Source organism: Scyliorhinus canicula, chromosome 11 (genome assembly GCF_902713615.1).
Source record: "Scyliorhinus canicula chromosome 11, sScyCan1.1, whole genome shotgun sequence".
In the NCBI taxonomy this organism is placed as follows: Eukaryota; Metazoa; Chordata; class Chondrichthyes; order Carcharhiniformes; family Scyliorhinidae; genus Scyliorhinus; species Scyliorhinus canicula.
The window spans coordinates 114,034,026-114,053,358 of NC_052156.1; the positions used below are offsets into that span (position 1 = coordinate 114,034,026).

The window sequence follows — 19,333 nt, forward strand, 5'->3', positions numbered from 1 at the left end:
AGAAATTCCCCTCAACATACTTGGGTAATCTTTCTAATTTTGCACTCCCAGCTTTGTCCTTCAGGAGCCCATGGCAAGAATTCAGGTCATGTGATCAACATGTAATCGTTTTAATGCATGAACAATTCTGTGGTGATGCTGAGCTCTGCAATTTACCTCCAAATCTGGTCCAAGTGACCAAAGTTCCACACTGGAAGAGTAAATCTCTATCCTCAGAGTTGATCCTGTTAAGATTATTTCAGTCAAACCACTCATTTGGAATAGGACGGTTTGAGACATACTTGTGAAAATTTGATTGGGGGGAGGGGTGGTGGGGGGGTCAAAGGAAATTTTACAATGTTTCTGTTAACAAAATCTCTTTCCAAATTAAACCTGCAAGTGCTTACTTTGAGCCAAATGGCTTAGTTTCTTCTTTGGTTAAATAGAAAAGACAATTTCTCCTGCATAGCACCAAAAATTGAACTGGACTAGCCATATAAATACTGTGGCTACAAGAGCAGGTCAAAGGCTGGGAATCCTACAGCGAGTAACTCACCTCCTGACTCCCCAAAGCCTGTCCACCATCTACAAAGCAGACATCAGGAGTGGGATGGATTATTCTCCATATGTCTGGATGAGTGCAACTCCCAACAACACTCAAGAATCTCGACACCATCCAAGATAAAGCAGCCCCACTCGATTGGCACCCCGTCCACAAACATTCACTCCTGCACAGTCGATGCACAGAAGTAGCAGTATGTACCATCTGAAAGATGTACTGAATGAACTCACCAAGTCTCCTTGGGCAGCACCTTCCAAACCTATGACCACTACCATTCAGAAGGACAAGGGCAGCAGATACATAGGAAACCCATCACTTGGAAGTTCCCCTCCAAGTCACCCTCCACAAGGAAGTATATCGGCCTTCACCGTTGCTGGGTCAAAATCCTGGAACTCCCTCCCTAATAGCACAGTGGGTGGACCTACACCATATGGACTGCAGCGGTTCAAGGCGGCGGCTCACCATCACCTTCTCAAAGGCAATTAAGGATGGGCAGCAATTATTGGTCTCACACCCCATAAAAATGAATTTTTAATAAGTAAAGGTTTTACTGGAAAAAGAAAAATTGTTGCTTGAAGTAATAGGCAGAAGATTGGCAAACTCCATTAAGCATGTGGAATTATCCCAACCCATTTTTGTTTATGTGCTCAGTCCCAGATAATTTGTTATGTTCAAGTTCAACTGGAGACAAATTTACCCAACAAGCCTATTTTCTGCAAAGACTTGTTCATCAATCAGCTAACTTTCCATAAGCAAACCTGACCTTTAACCTCAAATTGCAGAAAGAAAGGAGCCAGAACGACAATACTTCAGGGACAGAAATGGTTCATTTTGTCACATGACAAGCAGCTTGATAAATTAAGCACTGAACAGTCCATTGGTCTCTTTCCCACATTCAAGGTGACAATATTGAAGCCTATGCTATAAAGGATATGGTCGAGCTTCCTTGGGTGCTGTGGAAACACTGGTACACTGTGTACATGCTTCTTTTGTCTGGATGTGTAACCTTTAATGATGTTGATTTAACAATGTATTTGTCCCAACAGAAGGCACACATGATTTCATCTAATGGACAGGCTATACAACAACAATTTGCATTTATATAGCTCCTTTGACATTATAAGAAACTTCACCGGAGCATTATAATGCAACTGTCCACATAAGACGCTATTAGGGGAGTTGACCAGAAGCTTTATAAAAATGGTAGGGTTTAAGGGAGCATCCTAAATGAGGCAAAGAGAGATGGAAATGCAGAGATGTTTAGGGTGGAATTTCCAGAGCTTTAGGGGTTAGGCAACTGATGGCATGGTGCCAAAGTGAAGTGATTGAAATTGGGAATGCACAAGAGGCCAGAATTCGAGGAGTGTAGAAATCTCGCAGGGTTGTACGCTGGCGGACATTTCAGAGATCATGGGTGCGATTTAACAGAAATGAAACAGAGTCCAGTGTCGGGCACGTTTAACCAGGTGTTTTCAAGCTCTGGCAGCGCTGAGAACAATCCCGCTATTAAATGGGACTCTGCTTCATTTCTGGGTCTTGGGGAGGAACGCCCTGCTGAGGCCGCACTTACGCTCACTTCCTGCACCAACGAGCTCTGCTCACCAGTGCAGGAAGAGATGGGGGGGGCGCCATTTTTAAATGGCGTCCTGGGGCAGGACCTTCCACCCCACGGCACCAGATTTCTAGTGCGGCATGCCGTTGGGATTCTCCATTCTGCCGGTCAATGGGGTTTCCCATTGTGGGGCATCCCCACGCTGTCGGGAAACCCCTGGGCTGCCGGCAAAATGGAGAATCCTGATGGCGGAGAATACAGCCCCGATTTCTGAACCCCCACCACAGCCTCCAGACCACCCCACCATGGGGGTCATTGCCCCCCCCCCCCCCCCCCCCCCCCCCCCCCCCCCACCTCCCCACCTCATAAGGACAGGGCACCCAGAACAGGATCCCTGGCATGGGTAAGATGTCACTCTGGCACCCTGGCAGTGCCCCTGTCACCTGGGTACCCTGGAATTGCCAAGATGGCACACGGGTTGCACTGCTAGTGTTGCAGATGTGCAGTTTTGTGGATGCTCCATTGTTGCTAATATTTAAGGCTGGGATGGACAGACTTTTGATAATAAATAGTATTAGATCATGCTCTTTGGTAGAATAGGGGCGGGATTTCAGGATCAACTTGAGCAAAGTATCGTACACACCCCTTGATTCCTTTACTGATTAAAAGTCTGCCTATTTCAGCCTTGCAGCATCAATAAGAATGCCTATTATCACCTCCATAATACAACCCAATTTCAATTCTGTCTCAGTTCATCTGCTGTTCAAACCCAAATTCATGCCTTTGCTAACTTGGGGCTTCACCATTCCAACAGGCTGCTGACTGATCTCCCACATTCTACGCTCAGTGTACTTGAGGTCATCTAAAGCTCTGCTACTTCTGTCCTTACTCCAAGTTCCTTACTCCTAACACCTCTGTGCATGCTAACCAGTCAAGCTACACCTTGATATTAAAAATCTTGAAATTTTGCCATAGCCTCGCTCCTCTCTATCTCTGTAACCTCCTCCAGCCGCACAACCCTCCAAGATATCTGTGCTCCTCTAATTGTGCCATTTTGAACATCCACAACTTTAATTTGCTCCATATTTGGTGGCTATGTATTCAGAGGCCTCAAGCTCTGGAAATCCACCCCTCCCACCCCAAACCTGTTTCCCTCTCTACACCATTTTCCATCTTAAAGACAATCCTTAAAATCCACCTCTTAGACCAGGGTTTTTGAAACTCAGGATCGTGACCCATGGGTGGGTTGTGGCCGGGTTTTAGGAGGGTTGCAGAGCGAGCGGTCATGGAGCGATCAGTCGCAGCGTTCCCGATCCCGAGAGAAGCGCCCAACGGCCGTGAAAATGGCAGCCATGAATGGCTTGTAAGCTGAGAATGCCGGCCATGACCGACCTTGAAATGCCAATGCTGGAGTCTTCCCGCCAGAAGCGGTGGCGTGCCCAGCTTGCACACTGATGTCACGCACCCGTGCTTTGGGTGCAAAATCACAGAAGAGTTATTTCTCCATTTTGCAGCTGCCAGAAAGTAAGCAACAGGACCGTGAAGAATTGAAGGTAGATAATTTCATAGTAAGGAAGAGAGGGCCAGAGAGAGGCTAGAATTTCACAACTGAATCTGCTGGAGAGAGCTTGCCAGGAGAGTCCACGGCAGGACAAAGCAGTGCTGGTATGAGCTGTATCCAGAGCTCCAGGTCCTCTGGTGAACAACACATGAAGAAGAAACTAAAATCGGGAACAAAGCAGTACAAAGATGATTTCTTGAGGTACGGCTTTGTCAATTGTGCCAGTGCGAATCAGGATGCAAGCCCATGGGTGCTATATGCAGGGAAGTACTGGCAAATGAAAGTTAAAAGTCTCAAAACTTCAAAGGTATTCAAAGACTAAGCATGGCGAGTTCGAGGACAAGCCTCTTAACTTTTTGCAGAGGTTGCAGCTAGAAATTAAATCGTTAGCTGAAGTCCTTAGCAGAAATATAACATTGAATGACAAAGCAAGTAAAATTGTGAGGACCAAGCAGGCTCACCTGTCGCGTTAGAGGTAAATGAAAATGGTACATTGTTAATGTCGGCCGAAGGGATAGCAAAGGTGGCTGGTTGGTAAAAGTGAATCATTTGCCCAATGCCTGTTTTTGTGGCATGGTGTCACATTTTGTTTTATAATACTTCTGTGAGGCATCTTAGGACATTGCATTATATTAAAGGCACTATATAAATAGGAGTCATTGTTGTAGAACTAACCTAATTCTTCCTTCCAATGAAGGTGAAAATTACTCCCACAGGTTCTGGATCTGAGGAGATGTGGGTGGTTAAATTTGGTTGTTTAGCCCTTTTATTTTAGTAGCTTGTTACAAACAAAATGGTATCCAAGATACACGTGCACACTTCTGACCGGAAGTGCACTGGACACCATCTTGATGAAGTGATTTTTGCACATTTAGCAAGCAGAGAGAGCAGCAAGATCATGATCTGAATCAACACGGATCAGCAGCCAACGTTGCTATTTTCAGATTCGAGACCCCAGTCAATACCCGGTCTTAACCTCTCACTGCAAAACGCAATGTGAAACTTCATGAAGGTCCTGCCCCAAAGTATTGCAGCCTGCTTGTTAGGTTATTTCTCCTGATCATTGGTACAACTGGACATGGTTTTGGACATTGCCTATACTTGGTGAAAGCTTGTGGGACCTGCCTTTAATACTTTTTTCGATTATTGTACTGGAAGAGCTGGCTGGATTGGTCAGGTTTCCTTTGGAAATACAACTGGAGGGAAATAAGAGAACTCTTACTGAGCAGGTAAAGCTGCTGGAAGAGGAAGTGAAGGGTATTCAGCAGGAGCTCATATCCATGGGGAGAATTTGGGAGTAACCCTCGTGGATTCATTTATTGCCTGTCTTTTATGTACCATTGCTGATCCTATCCTCCTGTGAGATACTAGCTCAGCAGCTGCAGCAGGTTGGTGGAAGTTTGCTGAATTTCAATTGAAGGTGCCGCACACAGACAGCCTTCCATCGAGTCTGCACCGGCTCTTAGAAAGAGCACCTTACTTAAGCCCATGCCTCCACCCATAACCTAAAAGCCGAACCTCACCTTTTAGACACCAAGGGGCAATTTAGCGTGGCGAATCCACCGAACCTGCATATCTTTGGACAATGAGAGGAAACCGGAGCACCCGGAGGGAGAAATTGCAATCTTCACACAGTCACCCAAGGCCGGAATTGAACTCTGGGGTTCCTGGATCTGTGAGGCAACACTGCTAACCACTGTGCCCCCGTGCCACCCTTCTTCCTATCTGAAAGATCTGAAAGCATCTCGTTCTAGAGCACATTGTTTCAGACTGCACCAACGTAGCTACAGATGGAGTTGCCATGGCTGGCTGAGTGACAGACAACAGCAAAAGCATTGGCAGAGTGGCTGAGAGTGGGAGGAACCTTGAGGAAGCAGCAGATTCATGTCTATGGTGCCACTACCACTCTCCAAGTGTGGCACCTCAGCGATCCTACTGACCTACTGTTTGAAAACAGATGGCTGGACAGCTGTGATGTCCTGGGAGCCCCTTTGAGCAGTTGCATCCACGGCAATGATGGCAACGGTGTGAGTATCCAATGCAACTGGCAAAACATTGGTGTAGCAGTGTGGCAATGGGCAGCTTTGACAAAGGCCAACACGAGTTGCATCATGGTGGGTTTCACAGGTATGCTCATGGAGGTGACAACCATTCTATTTTGAAAGAGCATTGCCCTGTGCTAAGTTGGAGCTGGGGTTTACCTGTGCCCTTTGACATTGTGCGCAAGCCTTCTGATCGGCTTCCCAGGACAGCAAGAATTTAGTGCTGTGCGTCCATCAGCCTTTTATAGTGGCCTGGGACATCATTGTGCTAAATAAGATAGGTTTCAAACAGATCTAGTAACTCAAAATTGGGAATCCATGAGGTGCTGCGGGCTATCAGCAGCAGCGGAATTGTACTCATCGACAGTCTGTAACCTCATGGTGCAGCAGTTCCCCCTACTATACATCAAGCCAGGGGGATCAGCCCTGATTCAATGGAGAATGCAGGAGAGCATGCCAGAGGCAGCACCTGGCCCACCTTAAACTGAGATGTCAACCTGGTGAAGCTACAACACATGACTACTTGTATGCCAAACAGTTTAAACAGCACGTGATCCATAGAGCTTGCAAACCCACAACCAACGCATCAGATCTAAGCTCTGTGGCCCTGCCACATCCATTTGTGAATGGTGGTGGACTATTAAACAAATAACAGGAGGAAGGGGCTTCACGAATATCCCCGTTAGGGGAGACCAGAACATCTGAGCAACAGACAAGGCTGACGCAGTTGCAACCATCTTCAGCCAGAGGTGCGGAGTTCATCATTCAACTTGGGCTACTCACAGATGCCGGCCTTCAGCCGATTCGATTCACTCCACATGATATGAAGAAATGGCTGAGAGTACTGGATACTGCAAAGGCTATGGGTCCTGATAATATTCCGGCAATAGTACTGAAGACTTGTGCTCCAGAACTTGCCGTGCCCGAACCTGGTTGTTGCATCAGTGGGACAGGACAAATCCAGAGATGGTGTGTCCGGGATATTAGCTGTAAGGTATGATTGCACAAATATAACTATGTCAGGTTGTTGCTTGACTAGTTTATGAGGCAGTTCTCCCAATTTTGGCACATTGCCCCCAGATGTTTGTACATAGATATTTACATAGAATTTACAGTGCAGAAGGAGGCCATTCGGCCCATCGAGTCTGCACCGGCTCTTGGAAAGAGCATCTTACCCAAGGTCAACACCTCCACCCTATCCCCATAACCCAGTAACCCCACCCAACACTAAGGGCAATTTTGGACACTAAGGGCAATTTAGCATGGCCAATCCACCTAACCTGCACATCTTTGGACTGTGGGAGGAAACCGGAGTACCCGGAGGAAACCCACGCACACACTGGGAGGACGTGCAGACTCCGCACAGACAGTGACCCAAGCCGGGAATCGAACCTGGGACCCTGGAGCTGTGAAGCGATTGTGCTATCCACAATGCTACCGTGCTGCCCTTTATATATGTTAGTAAGGAATATTTTGCAGGGCCAACAGGGCTGAGCTTACTGTTGTGATTTCCAGTCCTTCGGTTGATGCCAGGTGGCCCATCTGATTTCATTCATTATCCAATTTTCTGTCGCTGTGTGATACAACTGAGTGACTTGCTACTTTTAAGAGTCGGCCACATTGCTGTGGATCTGGAGTCACATGGTGGCTAGGCCAGACCAGGTAAGGATGGCAGAATTCCTTCCATAAGGGACATTGGCGAACCAGATGTTTTTAACGACAATCAAGCATGGTCATCATTGAACTTTTAAGTCCAGATTTTTTTAAATTGAATCTGGCAGGGTAGGATTTGAGCCCCAGCCCCCACATCAGCCCCTGGGTCTGTGGATTATAAATCAATAACAATATGCCACCACCTCCCTCTTTTTTTATTGAAAATGAAAAAAAATGAAAATCGCTTATTGTCACGAGTCGGCTTCAATGAAGTTACTGTGAAAAGCCCCTAGTCGCCACATTCCGGCGCCTGTCCGGGGAGGCTGGTACGGGAATCGAACCGTGCTGCTGGCCAGCTTGGTCTGCTTTAAAAGCCAGCGATTTAGCCCAGTGTGCTAAACCAACCCCACAGGATGTGGGTATCTCTGGCTGGGGCAGCATTTATTTCCCATCCCTAGTTGCCCTTGTGAAGGTTGTGGTCAGCCGCCTTCTTGAACCACTGCAGTCCTGTGGAGTAGGTACACCCACAGTGCGGCTAAGGAGGGAATTTCTTGAATTTGACCCAGCGACAGTGTGGAATGGTGATACAGTTCCTAGACAAGACGGTGTGTGGCTCACAATGACTTCAAACATTTCTTGCAGCCATAATGTACCTCCCCTTTACAAGGTGCAGGATTTCTTTAAGTAGCTTCAGCCACTCACAAGTAATAATCATAATAATCTTTATTATTGTCACAAGTAGGCTAACGTTAACATTGCAATGAAGTTACTGTGAAAATCCCCTAGTCGCCACATTCTGAACGCCTGTTCAGGTACACAGAGAGAAAATTCAGAATGTCCAATTCACCTAACAGCAAGTCTTTTGGGAGTTGTGGGAAGAAACCGGACCACCCGGAGAAAACCCACGCAGTCACGGTGTTGCACGTTTTACTGTGGTTGTAAAACGCGTTTATTGGAGTGTATTAACACGCCTCCGAGTTCGACGTGTGCTTAACACTACTAGGCTCTGTTCTATGTAATTATTTAGCTCTGGAGTCGCCAGTTGCCGTATAGGCAACGTCACAAGTATTCCAAGGTCAAGTTCAAAGTAATAAAGACGATACACCGATTAGTAAAGTTCAAACGATCAATATTTATTATACAGTTATAATAAATACTCATGCACACTAAGAGACTAAGCTATAACTAAACTTTAAGTGAACAGAATACTTATCTAACAGGAACAGGCAAGGTCAGAGAACGAGGCCTTCGTCCTGGTCTTGTACTGCAGCCTTCAGCAAGCGTTCTGGTACTTGGGAGTCTAGTGGGCTTGGATCGCGTAGCGAGCGTTGAACTTACGGTTTCGGCGGCTGGTGCTCAACGGCTGGAGTCAGGATGCAAGATGTCAGTCAGAGCCGGAGCACGAGTTTAACAGACCGGGCTCTGTGGGGAATTTGCTTTTATACCCCTCTCTAATGTCCTTGCCCCCTTCTAGGCGGGTTCTACCTTTCGGTACCGATTGGAACGTTTCCAAACGGCTACCTTCGAAATCCTCCAATGCGGGGGCTTCCCTCGATGTTGGGGGGTGGTTTCGATATTCGTTACTCTGGTGCCATCCTGTCTGCTCCACCAATTAAGTGCTACATTGAGATGGAAATGTTGCCATTGTGTGTGCCTGGATCTGGGCTGCCTCATCAGAATGTTAAGCGCTTTGCCATTAACACCTTTGGCTTGGAGATCTGCACCTGGCCAGAAAACTGGTTTGCTGCTTGCAAAATGCTAATTAGTTGAGAGCAGGCTGTCTGTTCTCACTAAACAGGCTTTCCCTGCTGTCTTCCATTTTAGTTTGGCTCAGTGTCCATTTTGCGTGGCCAGCATGGCTACATTCCCTCCTTGTGATCCTCACAATCATACTATTGTGAAGGATCACCTGTGTACTTTGCCTTCCTTGTGTTCTGACCTCTTGCCAGTTCCTGTTCTACTCTATCTTAAACTATGGGAAGAAGAGAAAAAAATTTTAACTAACATTTCTACTTGGCCCTATGTCAAAGGGACATGCATTACTACAACTGGGAACCTCTACCTATCACTATTAACCTTAACCTTAACTTAACATTTCATCACTCTAAAATCTTAACCATTCACACCACAACATCACACTTCCCAACTCGGCAGTCGAGTATGGAACAATATAATACATGGCTGAACCTTTTATTTACAGAGTGTTGTAATCAGTGAGGGGTTGAGGGGTTTGGTAGAATCCGAAGATGGGGGATTGAACTCTATAGATGGGTGAGGTGCTGGAACGAGAGGCTCTCCTCTTCCATTTCCTCAACCTGAGGGTCTGCACTAGTATGATGAGGATCGCGATCACCAACAGTGATTCGATTATATAGGACATGGAGTACCACGTCATGAATTTAGTACACCAGGTCTGAACCTCGCTGATCAGAGCTGAGCACTGGGGGTTTGCTGTAATTGAAGCATTTACGGTGGGGGTTGTGGGGGAAACGTGTCTTGTTTCCACACATATACATATAACATTAAACAGTAATAAGTGGGCTTCCATCATTTTGCTGTTCTTCTTCTTTCTCTTCCTTCTTCCTCCGGTATTGACAATCCTGGCTTCGACCTCTGTCTCGTCCTTTGAAACCTTTGGGATCAAGCACAGTATCTGTCAATACACAGTTTAAGACCTTTACTTGTTAGTGCATCTGTCTTTCAAAACCCAATTGACCCTTTAAAATGACTGGCTAAGTCACACCCTGTGACTCCCCTCATTTTTTTTTTCAAAAAGCGAATTTAAAGACCAGCATACACCTAACAATCCTTCCTTCTGCGAGCCGTCTCACAGGCTTTGCTGATTTACCATCCGAATGTTCCCGGATGTAAATAGCATGTGGGATGGTGGCCGAAGGGCTACCTAACGTAAAATGAAAACAAACTTTGAAACAAACATCTGAATGAGTTGCGTATGGGCCGCGACGGGTACGAGTTGGATGGGATCCCCGGGTAGGGCGTGCTGTGCCATACCCGAGCTTGGCTGACCAAGGGTTGGTTCTCAGACAGGGCGGGTCCTCAGTGCCGTTTGTCCACTGCCTGAGTAACCTGGAAAGAAACGGGTACGAATGTGTTGACTATGACTTGCAGCCTCTATTTCGCCGAATAAAGGGGCACCTAAAAAAAACCAAGGGAGCCAAGATGCTCCAACTGAGGACATCACTGAAGTTCTCAGAGATATCTGCAGACAAGCTATTTGGCGTGTGGCCTTACAACTTTGGAAAAGATCTCCAATCAAACCGAAGTTCTCAAAAGTTTCGGCAGACAAGCTAACGTGTATGTGAGGTGGTCACAATCTTTTCAGCTGAAAAGAAGATGTCCATCCTCCAGCTGAACCATTTACTGTACTGAAAACAAACAAACAAAAAACGAAGACAAACATACGTGCAGGTTCCATCAGAAAGGACATCGTTTCCCTCAAACGATTCCTATTTTACATCATCTGGACACCTCACTTTGATTCTGCCTCTGTGAACAGGGTCACAAAGGGGTTGCCGTGTCGGGAGTCAGACACCGTGTCGTCCTGCTCTCCCGGATCCCACACCCTTGTGTGGATCAGGCATGAAACTTTGGAATTGTGTGACCGGGGGTCACTTTCATCATTGCGGACAAGCCTGTAGGAATTGTCCCTGTGCCATTGTGTAGTGTCGAGTGTGTTGTCGGGGTAGTCGGGGTCGGGTGGTGGTTCTGGATATTTGAGGTAGGTGACTTCCATGGGGTCAATGGAGTCGGGGTCGTAGCTGGTGCAGTGTGGGCTGTATGGCTGTGTGCTGTCGCTGTCTTCAGAGTCAGTGTCAGTCCTGCTGTCTCTGCTGTGGCAGCTTGTGGGCGTGTCGGGGCGTGGTCTGTCGTGGTCTGTGGGCGGAGTCGTGGGCGAGTCCGTGGATGAACTGGTCTGTGAGGGGGATGGTGGAAAAGTGTCTCTGGTGGGCGGGGTGAAGTGTTCTGCTGCATCCAGCAGGACATGGTGAGCATGGTTGGCCTGTGTTCCATATGCCTTTAACTGGTTTATATGGAACCACGCGGTCTTCCCATTAGGATACTTTATTCTGTAAACGGAGGGGCTAATTTTGTCCGAAATTGAGTAGGGACCGGAATATTTTGGAGCCAAAAAACTGCTGGGGTTATAAACAGATAACATTACCTGTTGCCCAACCTGGAATTCTGTGGTGTGTACGGTCTTATTGAAACAGGCAGTACGTTGCTGTCGGCGTTTCCCTAGCTGGACTGCGGCTGCGATCTGTGCAGACCTCACAGTCTCAACTAGATCTTTAACTGCCTTTTCATGTGTGAGGGCCGTCACTTCGGGGCTTGTCATGTCCAGTCCTAAAAGGAATTCTGTACCTTTCATAGGGCGTCCGGTCATGAGTGTATGTGGTGTGTATCCTGTAGATGTGGAGACAGTGTTCCTTATAAACATAAGTGCAAAGGGGAGCACTGAATCCCATGTGGAATTATTCTCTTGAACCATTTTCCTGAGGGTCGTTTTTAGGGTCCGATTCATGCGCTCCACAATCCCGCTGGACTGTGGATGATACGCAATATGGAAGTTTTGTTTGATACCGAATATTGTCAGGACGTTCCTCATGACCCGTCCTGTAAAGTGAGATCCCTGGTCCGAATCGATACTTCGGGGTAAACCCCATCTCGTGAAGATGTGGTGGGTCAGGATCTTTGCAGCTGTCTTAGCTGTGTTTGTTCGTGAGGGAAATGCCTCTACCCATTTGGTAAAGGTGTCGATGACCACCAGAACGTATTTATAGCCATTCCTACAAGGGGGCAATGGACCTATAAAATCGATTTGGAGGTTTGTCCAAGGGCCGTTAACTGGGCGAGTATGCCGAAGTTGTGCCTTCTTAGAATACCTCTCCGGGTTATTCTGAGCACAAATCAGGCAATTCTCAATGTAGTGTGTGACATCAGTCCTGAGATTAGGCCACCAACAGAGTTGCCTGAGGTGCCTCGTTGTTGCATCAATTCCCTGATGCCCGTGTCCGTCATGGAACAAGGCAATCATCTGATTCCTGTCCTGCTTCGGGACCACATAAAGTTGGTCCTTAATGATCACACCCTCATGTGTGGTCAGTGTGTGTTTAAAGTGCTCGTACGCAAGCACAAAGTTTCCCTTGAAAACCTCCCTGAGGTCTCCGTCCTGTTTCTGTGCTGCTACGAGATCTTTAACCTCTGTTTGTGAGACTTGTACTGCGCTCACAGGGGCGCTAGCTGGTGCGCTAGCTGGGGGGGGTCCATAAGTGTCCTCTCCTGGAACCTGCCTTAGCCAATGCGTCGGCTTTTACATTCCCAGGGGGTGATGACCTATGGTGGCTGCGAACTTTTATAATGCCGAAGGTCCTGTCCTTCGCTTTCTCTAGGATATGCTGGAGTAAGGGGCTGATGGAAGGGGTTTTCCGTCTGCGGAGACAAAACCTCGTGTCCTCCACAGGGGCAGAAAATCTGTTAGGCTATTGCAGACATATAAGCTGTCTGAATATATGTCTGCTGGGCTGGGGAAAGAATCGGGGTGGTCCACTATATACGCTATGGCTGCTAGCTCTGCTGCCTGCGCGCCTAAGTGACCAGGTAACTTCAGAGCTATCTCTTCGAGAGCGCGCCCCTGCGCGTCCTCTACATAGATGCCGCATCCTGTGATACGCTCACCATTTAAAACTGTGGAGGAACCGTCTACATAAATCCTCAAGGGTCCACACGTGTCTGTGGGCTGGGGGCTTTGTTTTGGGTTCCCTATCTTCCTGGGGGGTGTTTTTGCTAAAAAGGGTCCTGTGTTATGCAGGGGAGCTACAATTTCACAGTCATGGGGCTGTCCGGGGTATTGGAGGTTGTCTGCTAAATATGTGTGTGTGCGTGTCCGTTTTACTGTAATGTCCCGTCCTTGTAAAAGTAGGGTCCACCTAGCTGCCCTAATCTGGCTAACTGAACCGTCCTTCAGTCGACCGTCTAGTAGTAGCTGTGTGGGTGTATGTTCGGTTAGAATGGTGATGGGGTTTAGTCCGGTTATGTATGAAAAATACTGTACTGCCCAGAAGACAGCAAGGAGGTGCCTCTCACAGGCTGAAAATCCTTGTTCTACCGGGTCTAACAGTCGGGAGGCATAAGCCACTGGTCTTAGCTGCTCGTGCCGTTCCTGAAGCAACACGGCCGAGAGGGTCAGATCTGTGCTAGCTACCTCGATTGCGTACGGGGAAAGTTGGTCGGGGACTAGCAGCGCGGGTGCTGCACTAAGGGCTCGTTTTAACTCTTCCACAGCGCCTGTATGCTGCGGAAGCCATTCCCAGGGGGCTCCTTTCTTAAGGAGGTCTGAAAGTGGGGCGGCTTTTGTCGCGAATCCGTCGATGTGGTTCCGACAATAGCCAACCAGTCCTAAAAACGACCGGAGGGCTGAAACATTCTGGGGAAGGGGCAATTTGACAATCGAATCAATTCTTTTGAATTCGATCTCGCGTTTGCCGTGCGTGATGACTGATCCCAAATACATCACTTTACTTTCCAATATTTGGGCCTTTTTCGGGTTAACTTTACAGCCAATTTCAGTCAAGAGTTCCAGGAGTTCGGCCAGAAGCGAAATGTGCTCTGCCTTTGTGTCTGTCTGCAGTAGTAGGTCGTCTACATACTGTACCAGACATTCGGGTCGGGAAAATTTTTCTAATCCACTTGCCAGCTGTCGGTGGAAAATGGAGGGTGAATTGTGGAATCCTTGTGGGAGGCATGTCCACGTGTACTGCTGAGTTTAAAAGTGAATGCGAATTTGTATTGGCACGCTTTTGCCAATGGTATGGACCAGAATCCGTTACTGATATCCAATACCGTGAAGTACTTGGCGTTGAGACCCTGCTTGAGCATGGTCTCGGGACTAGTAGCTACCGTTGGGGCTACTGCGGGGGTTACTTTGTTGAGTTCCCGATAATCGATGGTCAGACGCCATGATCCATCGGGCTTCCTCACTGGCCAAATAGGGGCATTATTGGTGGAGGCTACCGTTCTCAGTACACCTTGGTCCAACAAGCTACCTATAACCTTTTCTATTTCCACCTCTGCCTCGAGGGGAAATCTATATTGCTTTTGCGGTCGGGGGTCCTGTCCGGTAACATGAACTTGTCCAGTCATTCTGCCACAGTCATGACGGTGACTTGCAAATGCTGTCCTGTGTTTGTTTAGTAGGGCCTTAATTTGTCGGTCGGTGTGGAGTGTAGTCAGGTCGAATGAGTACTCTCCCACTGCGCTAATCCGATTAGCGTAGTCTCCTACTGTGAGGGTGGCTGGTGCTCTGTCTGATCTAGCCATTCGCCAGACACACTGGTTCACTGGGTCGAACGACAAGCTATGAGCGTTCATAAAATCTATCCCCAGGATGTGTTCTGCCGTCCGGGGAAGATTTACTAGAACTACGGGGTGCCTTGTGCTAATGTTCCCTAGCTGGATCGCTACGGGTGCTGTGATATGTCCCTGCTGCGAGTGTCCGGTGAACCCGCTAAGTGTAATGGTGGAGGTGGTCGGCCACGTGTCTGAGTGTGCCGTGGTTGTGGAGTTAATGGTGGTGCGGGATCCTCCTGTGTCCCACAGTAACTCTATGGGCTTCCCTTTGACTTTCGCTGTGACTACGGGCCTCCCTGATGAGTCCCATAGTGTGTCACAGACCCAAGTGGGGGAGCCCGAACACCGTCAGTTCGTCTCGTCCACATTGGTGGGTCCTGACTGTACTATCACATTGTGGATGGGTTTTGCCTTACTGCGGTTCAGAGTGCCTGTCTGCTGGCCTCTCTGAGATCGCTGGGGTGCATTACACTCTTTTGCCCAATGCCCTAACTGTCCACAGTTATAGCATTCCTGTCCTTTCTGTTGAGGGCTGCTCTTGCCTTCATTTACCCATGCGGGCTTCTGGTGCTCTCTGACTGCTTGGATATCTGCAGCAGCCTGAGCCTCTTCTGGGGATCTAACTTTTCCTTTTGCCTGAAGCGATTGCTCCCAAGCGCGGGACAATCTTTTCAGGACCCATTTTTCGTTATGGGCCTCTTCTGAGGGGTCATAGCTATTGCAAGCGCTCTGTCCTGCTTCTGTTGCGTGTGAGATAATTGTGCGCGTCCACTTAACCATGTTTTCGCGGGTTAAATGCGCTCTATCTAACTGTCCGAAAACTGCGCTGAAATGAATCCACAGCCTTCCGGCGAATGCTGTGGGGTGTTCGGATCTTTTCTGCCTGCACTTATTCAATCCTTCTACTGGGTCACCTCTATTGTACCCTATGGCATCTAAAATGGCGGTGTGCATCTCCTCTAGGCTGCCTCCTGCCACGTTCTGTGGGTCGGGGAGGGCTGCTACTACACTCTGGTCTAAACTCAGCACGGTGAGCTTAACCTGCTCTCTCTCATCCAGGCCGTACATGGTAGCCTGCTGTTTTACTTTAGCGAAAAACTGGTGGGGGTCTGCGGTGGGGAGGAACGGAGTGATCTTTTCACAAGCGTCCCTTAGCTGGGTTACTGTTAAAGGGGTGGTGTAGGTTATGTCTGGGGCGCCTTCGGATTCGGCTTTTCTCTGCGTGGTTACGGGATTCATGGGTGCGGTTATGGTCTGAGCTGTGGGGGGTTGGGGTGCCTGTCGTTTCTGCTGAGCTGCGGGCGCACATGTTCCCTGAACATAACGCTGCGCTGTCTCACTTAATTCCTGCCAATCTGGGGCATTTTCCCCATCTAACTGTGCTCCAAAGGTGCTTTGGAAGCCATTCTGCACCGAAAGCAGAGATTGCAGTTCCGCAATCTGTTTCCTGCATTTCGCGTGGTCAACTGTGCTTTGTCTTTGTTCGGTCGTTGCAGCATGGAGTGCTCTCAAAGCTGCTTTGAGATCAGAACATTGCCTCTGCAATGCCTCCACCTGCTTTTCCGATTCCTGTCTTATCAGAACGGCACGTTGCACGTCCTGATAGGCTTTCTCATACTGGGTCTGGGAACTGTTCAGATGAGCTAGACAAGACTGGTGAGCCCTCTTGGCATCATCCACCTCTCTATCCTTCTCTGCCAACTTCCCTTTTAATTCCAGGTTTTCTTTCTCGACGTCCCTGACATCGACCTTACTCACCCTATTCCGCTCTTCTAAATCTGTCCGGAGCGTCCTGATGACCTCCTCTGCGCCTCGCAACTGTGCCAAACAGGACACAATCGCCATCGGCTTGCGTGCTTTACCTAGATTCTTTTTGTGTATTTGAGAGAGGTTCTCCCACCAAGTATGACCTATACTCCCGGGACCTGTCTCCTCATTTGCACAAAACTCTTTCCAAAGGGGCCATCCCTTTCCTTGTAAATATTTGCGGAGTTCCAGCTCCCACGTGGGACACTGGCCTACTCTGCTACTGCTGCTGGTCGCTGCGACCACAAACTTTGCTGGATCCATCAGACGTTCCATTGCCTGCATGGCCATTTCCTCTGACTCTCTTTGTATAATTTGGAACAGGGGGTTGCTGGGGTGGTGTTTCGAGAAAAGGGTACGGCTTACGCTATTTTCCGATCACAAAACTACCGAACGTTTGTCGCAACAAAAAGCTTTCAGTTTTACCTTACAGCCCTGTTAGTACGCATGCACTAAACACACTTCCGAATTACGCTTATTATTTTGAACACCTTGAATACTTGTGATCTCTTTCTTTCTCTGCAATTTGGAGTTCCAATTCAAATTTCAGGGTCCTGGACGGTGTGGGGTTTCCACTTACAACCGTATCCCACCAGAGTCACCACTAAATGTTGCACGTTTTACTGTGGTTGTAAAACGCGTTTATTGGAGTGTATTAACACGCCTCCGAGTTCGACGTGTGCTTAACACTACTAGGCTCTGTTCTATGTAATTATTTAGCTCTGGAGTCGCCAGTTGCCGTATAGGCAACGTCACAAGTATTCCAAGGTCAAGTTCAAAGTAATAAAGACGATACACCGATTAGTAAAGTTCAAACGATCAATATTTATTATACAGTTATAATAAATACTCATGCACACTAAGAGACTAAGCTATAACTAAACTTTAAGTGAACAGAATACTTATCTAACAGGAACAGGCAAGGTCAGAGAACGAGGCCTTCGTCCTGGTCTTGTACTGCAGCCTTCAGCAAGCGTTCTGGTACTTGGGAGTCTAGTGGGCTTGGATCGCGTAGCGAGCGTTGAACTTACGGTTTCGGCGGCTGGTGCTCAACGGCTGGAGTCAGGATGCAAGATGTCAGTCAGAGCCGGAGCACGAGTTTAACAGACCGGGCTCTGTGGGGAATTTGCTTTTATACCCCTCTCTAATGTCCTTGCCCCCTTCTAGGCGGGCTCTACCTTTCGGTACCGATTGGAACGTTTCCAAACGGCTACCTTCGAAATCCTCCAATGCGGGGGCTTCCCTCGATGTTGGGGGGTGGTTTCGATATTCGTTACTCTGGTGCCATCCTGTCTGCTCCACCAATTAAGTGCTACATTGAGATGGAAATGTTGCCATTGTGTGTGCCTGGATCTGGGCTGCCTCATCAGAATGTTAAGCGCTTTGCCATTAACACCTTTGGCTTGGAGATCTGCACCTGGCCAGAAAACTGGTTTGCTGCTTGCAAAATGCTAATTAGTTGAGAGCAGGCTGTCTGTTCTCACTAAACAGGCTTTCCCTGCTGTCTTCCATTTTAGTTTGGCTCAGTGTCCATTTTGCGTGGCCAGCATGGCTACATTGTTGTGGGAAGAAACCGGACCACCCGGAGAAAACCCACGCAGTCACGGGGAGAACATGCAGACTCCACATAGACAGTGACCCAAGCAGGAATCGAACCCGAGACCCTGGTGCTGTGAAAAAACAGTGCTAACCACTGTGCTACCGTGCCACCCCCCCCCCCCCCCCCCCCCACACGAGACCTACGGGGTGGGAATGCTTGTCTTCTTCCTTGCGAAGTATAACCTCCCTGCTAGGGGGGAGAGGATATCTCATTACCCGGTGTATATAAGGTTAGCCAGTAAGGTAACAACCTCAGCAGGAACCCAGTAGGGGTCTAACGGGTAGTGTATATATGAAATGAAAATCACTTATTGTCACAAGTAGGCTTCAAATGAAGTTACTGTCAAAAGCCCCTAGTCGCCACATTCTGGCACTTTTTTAGGGAGGCTGTTATGGGAATTGAACCGTGCTGCTGGCCTGCCTTGGTCTGTTTTCAAAGCCAGCGAATTAGCCCTGTGCTAAACAGCCCCTTCATCGATCGTGTAAATAACACTTGCTTCTTATTTAACTCGGTGTGGACTCCCCATGTCATTATTCAAAGGGCCCTGATGCAGCAGTGAATGAACAATGTCTATAGCACTTGCAGCATTGTTATGACCAGTCCCCAGGTGAAGTTCCCCAAATTTGTTAACCTGGGAAAGATCCCTCAATTTGTTACCGTCCATTTGGGATAACCCTTCCCCAATTATTATACCCTTGATGGGGAACGATTAACTGGCTCACTTTTGTTTTCCAACCCGCTCTGCTGATGATAACAAGATTAATCGAAAAAGGTTTTTTTTAAAAGGACATACAAAGGACCTTAACAGGTCCCTCGTCCCAGTTCCAATATTTATGTTTAAAGAGGTTTATTGAGTTAAAGATAAAATGAGAGTATTAACTACTAAGGGGAAGAAAATGATAAAATACATGCATAAAAATTCATACAGATTGGAAGTGAGAATTGAGTCCAAAGTGAGTAAGTAAAAAAAAATTGTAAAGAGTCTTTGATGTGTACATGATTGTGCATTGCGGCTATTGTGATTCTAGTCGCAAAGACTTCAGCAGGCACATAGTAGTTCAGTTTGGAGATTCCAGTGATGTATAGTTTGGCTGCGAATTTAGCCCATTTCCTTTGCCATCTTGGCTTACTTCTACAATCAGAGGTACATTACTCACAGGATATTTGTTGGTGAGATGACACTCATCTGACCTATTGTCTCCACAGGAGA

At 47.8% G+C, this 19,333-nt stretch overlaps 1 protein-coding gene across 1 annotated transcript in view; it reads left to right on the top strand.

Moving 5' to 3' along the window:
* The window catches only part of LOC119973662 (serine/threonine-protein kinase 33-like), a 176,906-nt gene that overhangs the window by 21,593 nt on the left and 135,980 nt on the right, over positions 1 to 19,333 (top strand). The window lies entirely within an intron of this gene.